This window comes from Homarus americanus, unplaced genomic scaffold (assembly GCF_018991925.1).
Source record: "Homarus americanus isolate GMGI-L3 unplaced genomic scaffold, GMGI_Hamer_2.0 scaffold31037, whole genome shotgun sequence".
Classification (NCBI taxonomy): domain Eukaryota; kingdom Metazoa; phylum Arthropoda; class Malacostraca; order Decapoda; family Nephropidae; genus Homarus; species Homarus americanus.
In genome coordinates this window covers 6,987,379-6,997,378 of record NW_024722227.1, presented here as the reverse complement: position 1 = coordinate 6,997,378, position 10,000 = coordinate 6,987,379, and the positions used below count along the sequence as shown (strand labels likewise).

The 10,000-nt window shown below is 41.5% G+C and overlaps 1 protein-coding gene across 1 annotated transcript in view; it reads right to left on the bottom strand.

Annotated features, from left to right (window-relative positions):
- Positions 1 to 149: 149 nt before the first annotated feature.
- LOC121862344 (pancreatic triacylglycerol lipase-like) overlaps positions 150 to 10,000 on the bottom strand; it is a 70,205-nt gene continuing 60,354 nt past the window's right edge. The window contains exon 10 of the transcript XR_006088214.1: positions 150 to 663. The gene's annotated coding sequence lies outside the window, so the exon portion shown is untranslated. The remainder of the gene's footprint in view (positions 664 to 10,000) is intronic.

Here is a 10,000-nt window from a genome sequence, read left to right as displayed (position 1 = left end):
AAAATTAATATAAAACTTTTAAAATTATTGAATAGTACAAACTTCTTGATATTTACTAAAACAGTAAGGAATTTAAGCCCTAGAACCGATTACTGTATTGGCGGACTAATACTACAGCTGGTGGACCGTCAAATGCAAGCGAAAACATGTGGAGGGGCGCTCGTTAAAAACTCATTAATTGAGGGATTGCTCGTTAACCGAAGTTAAAAATCTTATGGGAGGTAATTCGTTAACTGAAATCTTGTTAACCGTGGGATCACTGTAATTATATTTGAACTTACATCTTGCGTGATTAGGTTGTAGCTCGATCTTCAAGGCAAGGCTGGGGAGTATTTGTATGCTTCTGCGGGATCGGCTGGAGAGGTGTGAAGTGAGCGGCGCTGCTCATTGATTAAGGTGAAGGTGGTAACGGGCCAATCACCGCGCGGTCCGAGAGTCAGGCCCGTCACATTCGGAACTCGTCGCTGGTTGGCTGGTAAGCAGACGGCAAGTGATCAACCAGCAGTTGTAGGGGAGAGTATCCACTACAATACTCCCCCTCCCCTCCGAGCGCTGCAGGAGACTTGTTGTCGGCAGGGTTGTATCCCAGGTGTGAGACATAACGGGCGAGGGTGTGAATCAATCGGCCGCTACGGGAGATGACTCCGTCAAGTGACACGGAATCTGTGGGAGAAGGAGGGTTGTAGATGAGAGAAGGTTGAACAGGCGAGGAATGTGGTGCTTCTCTCGCGGCAGGTGCAAAGTCCTCAGGGGTGCCAGGTGGGGTGTCTGGGTCCGTAGGTCCGGATGCAGGATCCTCATCCAGAGCAGGGTCCAAGTCAGGAGCAGGGTCCGTGTCAGGAGCAGTAGGTACCTGAGGATGAAAAGAGGGTACCCAGAAATGTTGTGGGCGAGATGGTGCTGCAAGCGGCAATGGTCGGCAGACTGGCGAAGGAGGTGCAGGATGAATGTGTTCAGGGCGATGGGAAGGCTGGCGTGTCCTCTTTGTGTGACGCGTGGATGCCAAGGAGCACTAAGGGTAGAGCATCTGTCCAGCTGTAGGGGTTGTGCTGTGCCTTGATGGCGTCCTTCAGCTGACGATGAAACCACTCTTCCATGCCTTTGGATTGAGGGTGGTAAGCAGTAGTGCTGTGCCTGGAAGTGCCGAGGAACTGCAGAAGACTATGCTAGAGTTGTGACTCAAACTGGACTCCTCGGTCAGTGATGACAGTCGTGGAGGACCGAAATGGGAGACCCAACCAGACAGGAAGGCGCGGACGGATGACTCTGCTGTAGCATTAGGCATGGGAATGGCTTCTGTCCACCCGGTGAAACGGTCAATGCAGGTGGAGATGTAGGTGTTGCTGCAGGATGATGAAAGAGGTCCCACGATGTTGAGGTGCACCACCTGGAAGCGTCCTTTGAGTACAGGGAAGGTTTCTAAGGGAGCCTGTGTGTGTTGATGTATCTTAAGAGGACTGGTAGGCCAGGCACTGGGTGACTGAGTCCATGGATGGTCGATGACATGCAGCGGTGAGACGCCTGAAGTGACAGGAGGTAGTGGCGTTTACCAACCCCCGTTGACATCACTTCCTCGTGTAGTTGCAGGGAGCCTCACAGCGTCTAGCGTTAGCACCAAAATGTTGATGGTACCAACAGAAGGTAGGTACACTGTGCTGGGGGCTGCGTCTAAGGCAGGACAGGGCTGTCAGGGTTGGTAGGACACAATGCGTGGGTCAGGAACAGGCGCAGCAGCAGGCATTGAGGAGCAGAGCTGCTCGAGGGTGTCCATTCTGAGGTGTAGAGATTGTAGCAGGTCCCTTGTCTTGTTTGTCTGGTGGAATGCTACTTCTCTGAGGGGCGTTGATCTGGTTGATGAAACCGGAGGAAAGTGACAGTGTGGCCGCTGAGTTGTCCGTGGCAGCATGGCGTACAGCAGTGTATTCATGGAATACTCTGTCTGCCGTGGCTGCTTAGGTCGCCGGGGTTGTAGAGTAGTCCAATGCCGATAGGGTGAGACGAACTTCTGCAGGGAGCTTCTGAGTGTGAAGCTGGCGCAGGATAATGTCAGGAAGCCTGCCTGTGTGGCGGGAGTTCAGTCTCCGCATTTCGTCCCAGAGACGTGCAGGCGTTGAGTTGCCGAGGGAGAGACTGGATAGGTCTTGCAGGAGATTGGTGTCAGGCCGCTGGTATCGCCTCTTGAGAGCGTCTCGTAGAACTGTGAATTTGTTGTCATCTGGGGGCTTAGTGATGACTTCTGAGACTTGTGTGGCGACTTCTGTGGGCAGGGAACAGACCAGGGCAACGTACTTCTCTTCGTCTGTAGCTGTTGAGCCGATGAGAGCTGCCTCCATGTGGATTAGCCAGTCTTCAATGTTGTGATCCGTTTCTCATTCATCCTGTGTGAGTGCGTCACTCCGGGGGTCACCAATTGTAGCGTACTGTACGTGTGGCCAGTTGTCAAATTTCTCTGTTTGTCTTATCTTCTCTTTGATAGGCTCACATATATATACATACACGTAGGAGATCTCGCACTAAGGATGGAGGTAAGAATGGAACCTCACAATGGCATTTTCTGTATACTATATATAGTATGTACAGTGCAGTGCTAGGGAGTTGCTGTGTGGTGAGGAGCTAGTTGAGAGGTCTTGTTGATTTGAGAGCGTTGAGTAGAGTGATCTTCACATGATTTTTTTTTTTTTTTTTTGGGTGGGAATATTACCTACGCGGACCTTAAGCTAAAATGCTGGTCCACCCGTCCACCCACTGCTGGGATAAAACACTAGCATCATTTTAGTTAACTGTACATCTCCACCACTAGCGTGGGGGGTGGATGCTCGGTAAGAAACTGTAGGGTTTCTTGAGTGGTTAGTGGTTAGCATTTTAGCAACCTTCTCTACTGTGATAGGGGGGTTGTATGTTTCTCCTAGCTAAATGTATTCCAGGGCACTCTGAGGTAGTGCGGCAGTGAGTTTTTGGCTCCGCTGTCACAGGTCTTGCACATGCGCTGCTCTGCTGTTACTTGTACAATGATTTCCCAAATGCATGGGTATCCCAGTCTTAGTCGGTGGAAGTTGACTTTTACCCTTCTTGTTATATCCTTCATGAGTGGTGGTCTCTCATAATTCGTGACCAGATAGCACCACCTGGCCGATCGTGATACTGGTGTTAATCTTCTATGTTTGCCTATTTACCACTGGGCAGTTCGTGTTATTGTGGTCTTCTTCATCTGCTCCTGACTGGACGGGATGTTCATCTCAATGTTTCGCTGTCCTAACGCAGCCTTGGCAGCAGCATCAACTCGTTCATTCCCTGGGATTCTGATATGACTGGGCACCCAGTTAATGATAACTTGCCGATCTTGTAGTTTTAACCCTTGCCGTAGGCCAACAACGGATGTTATGAGATGAATGTTGTCTCTAGGCTCTCTGCATTGTAGTGCTTCAATAGCACATTGTGAGTCAGTGTGTATTACAATGCCTTGTTGATTGTTTATGGAAGCGTGTCTTAGGGCTCCAAGTATGGCAGCTAGCTCAACTTGCAAAGTAGAGCATCCATCTGAGGTTCTCCAAAGGCACGTGTTACCTCCTCCTATGGTGAAGGCTGCTCCTGCCTTCGTACTGGTGGGCTCTACGGAACCGTCTGTACTATTGTGTGGTGTTAGAGCCTTCATGTTTCTCTCTGCTACCTGTCGGAGCTCATGTGGGTTACAGTCAGCCTTTCTTGTCCCAGTTTGTAGAATGTTGAAGACTGCTGGCGGGGACTCCCACGGTGCTGGGGTGCTGTAGTCTAGACTCATTGTTAAGGTTCAGTGCTCGTAAGAGAACATTCTTGATGTCACTTTCCCGAACCCTGGTAATCAGTTTTGTTGCAAAGCACGCTGTTAATAGTTCCGCCCTGGTTTGGAGAGATGTGAGACCTGTCTCCATGTGTAAGTTTTCAATGTTTGTCCACATTGGTGCCTTGACAATGACTCATAGCTTTATTCTGGGCAACCTCCAATTTCTCCTACTGCCGCTCAGACACTGTGTTAAGAGCCGGTGTCTCATAGTCTGTTAATGATCGAATGGCGTGTATATATAGCGTTCTTAGGACTACATGTCCCGCACCCACCTTGGGTCCTCTCATGGCTCTCATCGTGTTGACTCTCTTGACTATTCTGTCTCTTAGATAATTTATCTCAGTGTCAAATTTGAGGCCTTTGTCAATCCAGATGCCCAGGTATTTGTATACATTGACCCATTGTAGGGCAATACCTTGTATTTGCAGTTGTGTCACCGGCTCATTGTGTCCAATCCTCATGGCTTTCGATTTTGGGATTGATATCTTGAGCCCGAGACTCATACATTCTTCACTGAAGAGGTCTAGTGCTCTTTGGACTTTGCTGATTTGATTTCTGCCTTTTACTATCAGTGCTAAATCATCAGCATAGCATAGCAGTTTGGTACCCTCTTGAAAGGGGAGCCGACACAAGTTTTCCATGAGGATGTTGAAGAGAGTTGGACTAAGAACTCCAGGTGGGCTGATCCCTGTAAAAAAAAAAAAAAAAAAAACCTGACCATTCTGAAAACCGAAAAATTCCCAAAACCAAAATGCATCTGGTCCCAAGGATTTCGGATAAGGGATTATATATAATATATATATATATATATATATATATATATATATATATATATATATATATATATATATACTGAATTATATAAATATACATACCTACATATACATGACATACATATATATGATATATATACATCATACATATATATAACACTACATGTACATATATCATATATACTATATATATAATATATATATATATATATATATTATTATATATATATGATATATACTTATATATATGCATACATGGTCAAAATTCCTTATTAACTGAGTCATCTAATTATCAATGCTTAATATAATTATATATATATATATATATATATATATATATATATATATATATATATATATATATATATATATATATATATATATATATATATATATATATATATATATATATATGGCTGAATGTCTTTAATATTGTGCTTAAATAACTAAGTCCCACAAAGTACCCCTCGTCAGCACCTGCCAGATGTTATGTGGTGCAAAAAATTCAGCCACTCCTCAATTAGAATTGAAGAGTGACATCACCACAGCCACTCCCCCAATTAGAGGGACAGTTCACAGTGAGTCTTAGTCAGAACTCAGTCTTTATGGAGGTAACAATCATCCACAAACTCTTCAATTGAAGGAGCTTGATAGCTACAGTACTTGGAATGCCCAGGGGATGGAATGGAGCTACTGAGGTCTTTCCCGACATTATTTGACTTATCTCCCAAACTTAACACCCCACAACCTGCATTTGTTGCTTGTGAGCATCTGTTTAGTCATGTAGAGCTTATTATTTAATATATTTAATTAATTCATTACACCCCAAGGGGGCGGCAAGCCAAGTCACAAGACCATGCGGTGAGACACTAATGACTAATACATTGGTACTCGTGTTTTGCAGGACACGTTATGACTTGTGACATGGAGACAATACTGATATAATTTAAGGATAATGGTAGTAAGCACCCACCAAAGCATGGGTAGTATACAAGAATTAAATCTCAATTATTACGAATAAATGACTCCCTGTGGTAGGAGGTCCCTGGCAGTGGGACAGTCAAGGCATATAGTGTTGGGAAAGTTACAGTTTACAGGAAGAGAAGTGCGGGTCATCCCCCACCTCAGATATATGGCAGATAGTTCTCCTAACCTAATGCGAGCAGAGACAACATTATGTCAGCCAGATCATAAGGCCATGTCGTTGATACTTGTGTGGATAAGGAAGAAAGTGATTGTAAAGAGAAAAGTGGCTGAACGTACAGTATTTTCTTTCAGTAGGTCATTCTGGGCTTATATTTAGGCCTAAAAGATCCTGATTGGACAACAATAATTTTGAGAATAGGTTATTGATTACATAATCTTAATAGAAAGATTTGAAAATAAACATGTGTAATGCTGTATCTTTTATTTTAATCTTTAGTTACCTATTTGTTTTTTTATATAATTTACTGTGGATTCATTTTAATATTTGAGACAAATAATTATTTTGTTGTTACTTTTTATTCTCAGTACTTTAAGAATGAGAACTTTTTTACTTCTACTTGAGTACATTGACATTTGGATACTTTTACCTCTACTTGAGTAACATTTTGCCAATGTAACAATACTTTTACTTAAGTATGAGAGTCCAGTACTTTTTACAACTCTGCCCAGTGCTAGAGTTGACCCTGAATACAGCATAGTGGAAGTTTACTGGATTGCAACAGTGGGTTGGATGAGGACCAAATAGAGGAAGTACTTGACAAAATCATATGTGATGCTGTAAAATAAATATGGTACGTAATTGGTTGTAATAAATTACGTTTTATTTAGAAGTGCAACTTTCCAATAATATAACTGGCTTATGGTTTTACATCACTTCGGATATTACCGGGTAAATAACATTAACAATGAATATCAAGAAAACAGAAGCATGTTGGGTTTTATTTTTATCAGTTTAAAGACTAAAAATTATGAGGGCGACTAAAATTATTCTTTTACTTGCCCTACAGGTGACGTGATAAAATGTATGATTTTGCGTCTCTGCACAATGGATATAAAAATGCAGATTATAAGACTTGTGGATGTGGGCAAACCATATAGGAGGAATAGGTTCGTGTTAAAAACAATGAAAAAGTACAGTACAGTAGTTACCGTAATCTTACACAAGCTACAACCAAATGCACTGGTGAGCAGGTACAGGTAGTTCTCCTATAACGCGATAATTGTGTTCATGTAAAATATCGTGTTATAGAAAATCGCGTAATAGAAATAACAGGGCTTATGGAGAAAATAGGGTTAGGTGCAGATTACTCGAAATCGAAAAAATTTAGTAGTTAGCCTAATACAAAGGATAGCACAGTCTAAATAAATGTTACATTCATATCTAATAATGAAATCATACAGTAAATGTAACACTTTAGTTGATGGGGGAGAAGGGTGATTTTGAGGTTGATAAAATCGAGCTTCTCTTCAAGTGTTATATCCTTTCTTTTACGATCATCACCGGGAATTCTATCACCAGAACGCTTCTCGTTGATATTCTTTACTATATTCACAGTTAATACAGTGGGGTATGCTATAACGAACGAAACTCCTACAACGAACATTATTTAATTTTTTTTTTTTTCTAATTTATTGTTTTTTTATTACAAATATTAATGATATTCTTTATTTCAGGGGTTTAGATGCATATTTATGCACTTTTTTACAATTTTTACAATTTTATATTATATTTTTCAGTGTTAAGTGGTTGTATTTGGGGGCCTGGAACGGATTAATCCTATAACGAACGAATGCTATAACAAACAAGGTTCTAGAACCAATTAGATTCGTTATAGCATACCCCACTGTACCACAAAATTGGAGAAATAGTAAGCATAAATCGCGTTATAGCAAACAAGCGTTCGCGTTATACAAATATCGTTCCTAATTCATAAATCGCGTTAGAGCAAAATCGCGTTATCAAAACGCGTTATAGCAGAACTCACTGTATGTAACTTATTGTATTTTTTAACACCACAATCACTGAAACTATTCTATATATTTATAAAATTTTTCACTTAACATTTATCATGTGTACAGTTCTATAGTACAGTAGAGTTGGGATATATATATAGACTTCATATAAAGATTTTTTATATCGCGGCTACCAAAATTATCGACATTTTCCTATATATAGCGATAATTTTTTTATTCCGCGAGGGAAATCAGGCAGGAAATACTTCAAATTTATCAATACTACCAAAATTATCGAAATTTTCCAGTATATAAAGCAATAAATTTATTTACAGTAGACTCAACTTACATGGGATTATGTTCCTGGGACCTCACATAAAGCCAAAAACTGTATAAAGACAGAATCACTTTTAAAAACCCCGTAAATAACCCCAAAAATATGAGTTGAAAAGCTGGACTGTACTTATATGTACAGTATAGTCTGCATTTACGCGGATTTTGTTTACGCGTTTGGTCATTTAAGCAGTGCCTTGCCAGAGTGTAAATGCTTTAATTACGCGGTAAATTTGGTCATTTAAGCGGGAAGCGGCACAGGCAGGGTGCACACAAGGTTGCCCAGTCATCAAAACATTACCGAGTTCTTCACCCGCCACCCACCACAGCCGGCCCAAGTCAGTGATAGTGAGGATATGGACTTTGAGGGGTTTAACAAAGAGGCCCTGCAAGCCTCTGTGGTGGATAGTGATACAATTGATACAAGTGATACAGGTGAGGGCCAATAATCTGCCCTCTGCCTTGGAACCAACCCCCCATCCCCGTGTGCCCAGCCATCTTTTCTACTAACGTAAGTGTTAAAAAACCTAATATTATTGATATTTCTCTTAAATATTAATTGTGGGCATACCATCATAAAATTAAGATGTTATTTTTACTACAACGTACGTATTGTGTCGGAAAAAGTGGAGTTTGGGAGTCGGCCCGGTCTCTATTTCAATTAATCCCATATGTTCTGTTATTTCGTTTACGCGTTTCTCGTTTTACATGGACCTCCACAGGTTCAATTGACCGCGTAAATGAAGACTATACTGTACTCTAAAAGACTAAAAATTTTATCTCTTGTGCAAAATATATGATGCCTATATTCAAATTATTCGCTGTCTTGCAAGGATTCTAGCAAAGCAAGTTATAATCTGCTAATTTTAGTCTGTGACATTTTATAAGGTAAAAACTTTAAGCTTAAAACCACAGTCACCCTTACTGGAAGTCGGAGGGGAGTTGATTTATTATGACAGCTGGGCTGGAGTGCAGACAACGGTTACCTGGTGGTATATATTTATCTGTCATATAGGGTGAGTTTACATTTCTCTTATAAAATGACATTGAATTGACTTAAGAGAATATAATTAACATTGCTGGAATTCTTATAAGATAGTGATTAATTTGAATTTAAACATGGTCTAGTTTGCACTAGACATAAAAATTTTAGTAATTATTTAGTAGAGTTGAGTACAAAGGACTAAAAAATTTTATCTTGTGCAAAATATATGATGTCTATATTCAAATTATTTACTGTCTTACAAGGATTCTAGCAATGCAAATTATATTCTGCTAACTTTAGACTGTGCCATTTTATGTCAGGTTTAGTCACTTTTATTGGCCTCCAGAACCTAACTCTATTTTCCCCATTGATTACATGTAATTATATATCGCGATTTAGTATACAGTCAACCCTCGCTTTACGTGGTCCCACATTCCGCGTTTCCACGTTTACGCGGTACCCTGCCGAAACCGGAATGCTCACATTCCGCGGTGCGTGTAGCCCTTTACGCGGAGAGCGGCTGGCGAGCCGCACCACTTTTGGATCCAAACCTCCCGCCATCTCTCCCGCCATCCGCCATGTTGTGTAAGCGGCGCGAGCAGGGAGCGCACAAGGTCGCCCAGTCATCAAAACATTACCGAGTTCTTCACCCGCCATCCCACCACAGCCGGCCCAAGTCAGTGATAGTGATAATTATAGTGAGGATATGGACTTATATGGACTTTGAGGGGTTTGACAAAGAGGCCCTGCAAGCCTCTGTGGTGGATAGTGATACAATTGATACAAGTGATACAGGTGAGGGCCAATAATCTGCCCTCTGCCTTGGAACCAACCCCCCATCCCCGTGTGCCCAGCCATCTTTTCTACTAATGTAAGTGTTAAAAAACCTAATATTATTGATATTTCTCTTAATTATTAATTGTGTGTGCATACCATCATAAAGTTAAGATAAAATTTTTACTACAACATAGTTGTGTCGTCAAAAAGTGAATTTGGGGGTCGGCCCGGTCTCTATTTCAATTAATCCCATATGTTGTTCACTTTACGCGTTTCTCACTTTCCGCGGTATCCTGTGGGTTATATTAACCGCATAAAGTGAGGGTTGACTGTATAGCGAACATCCTTGGACCCTATCTCGCTATACATCCT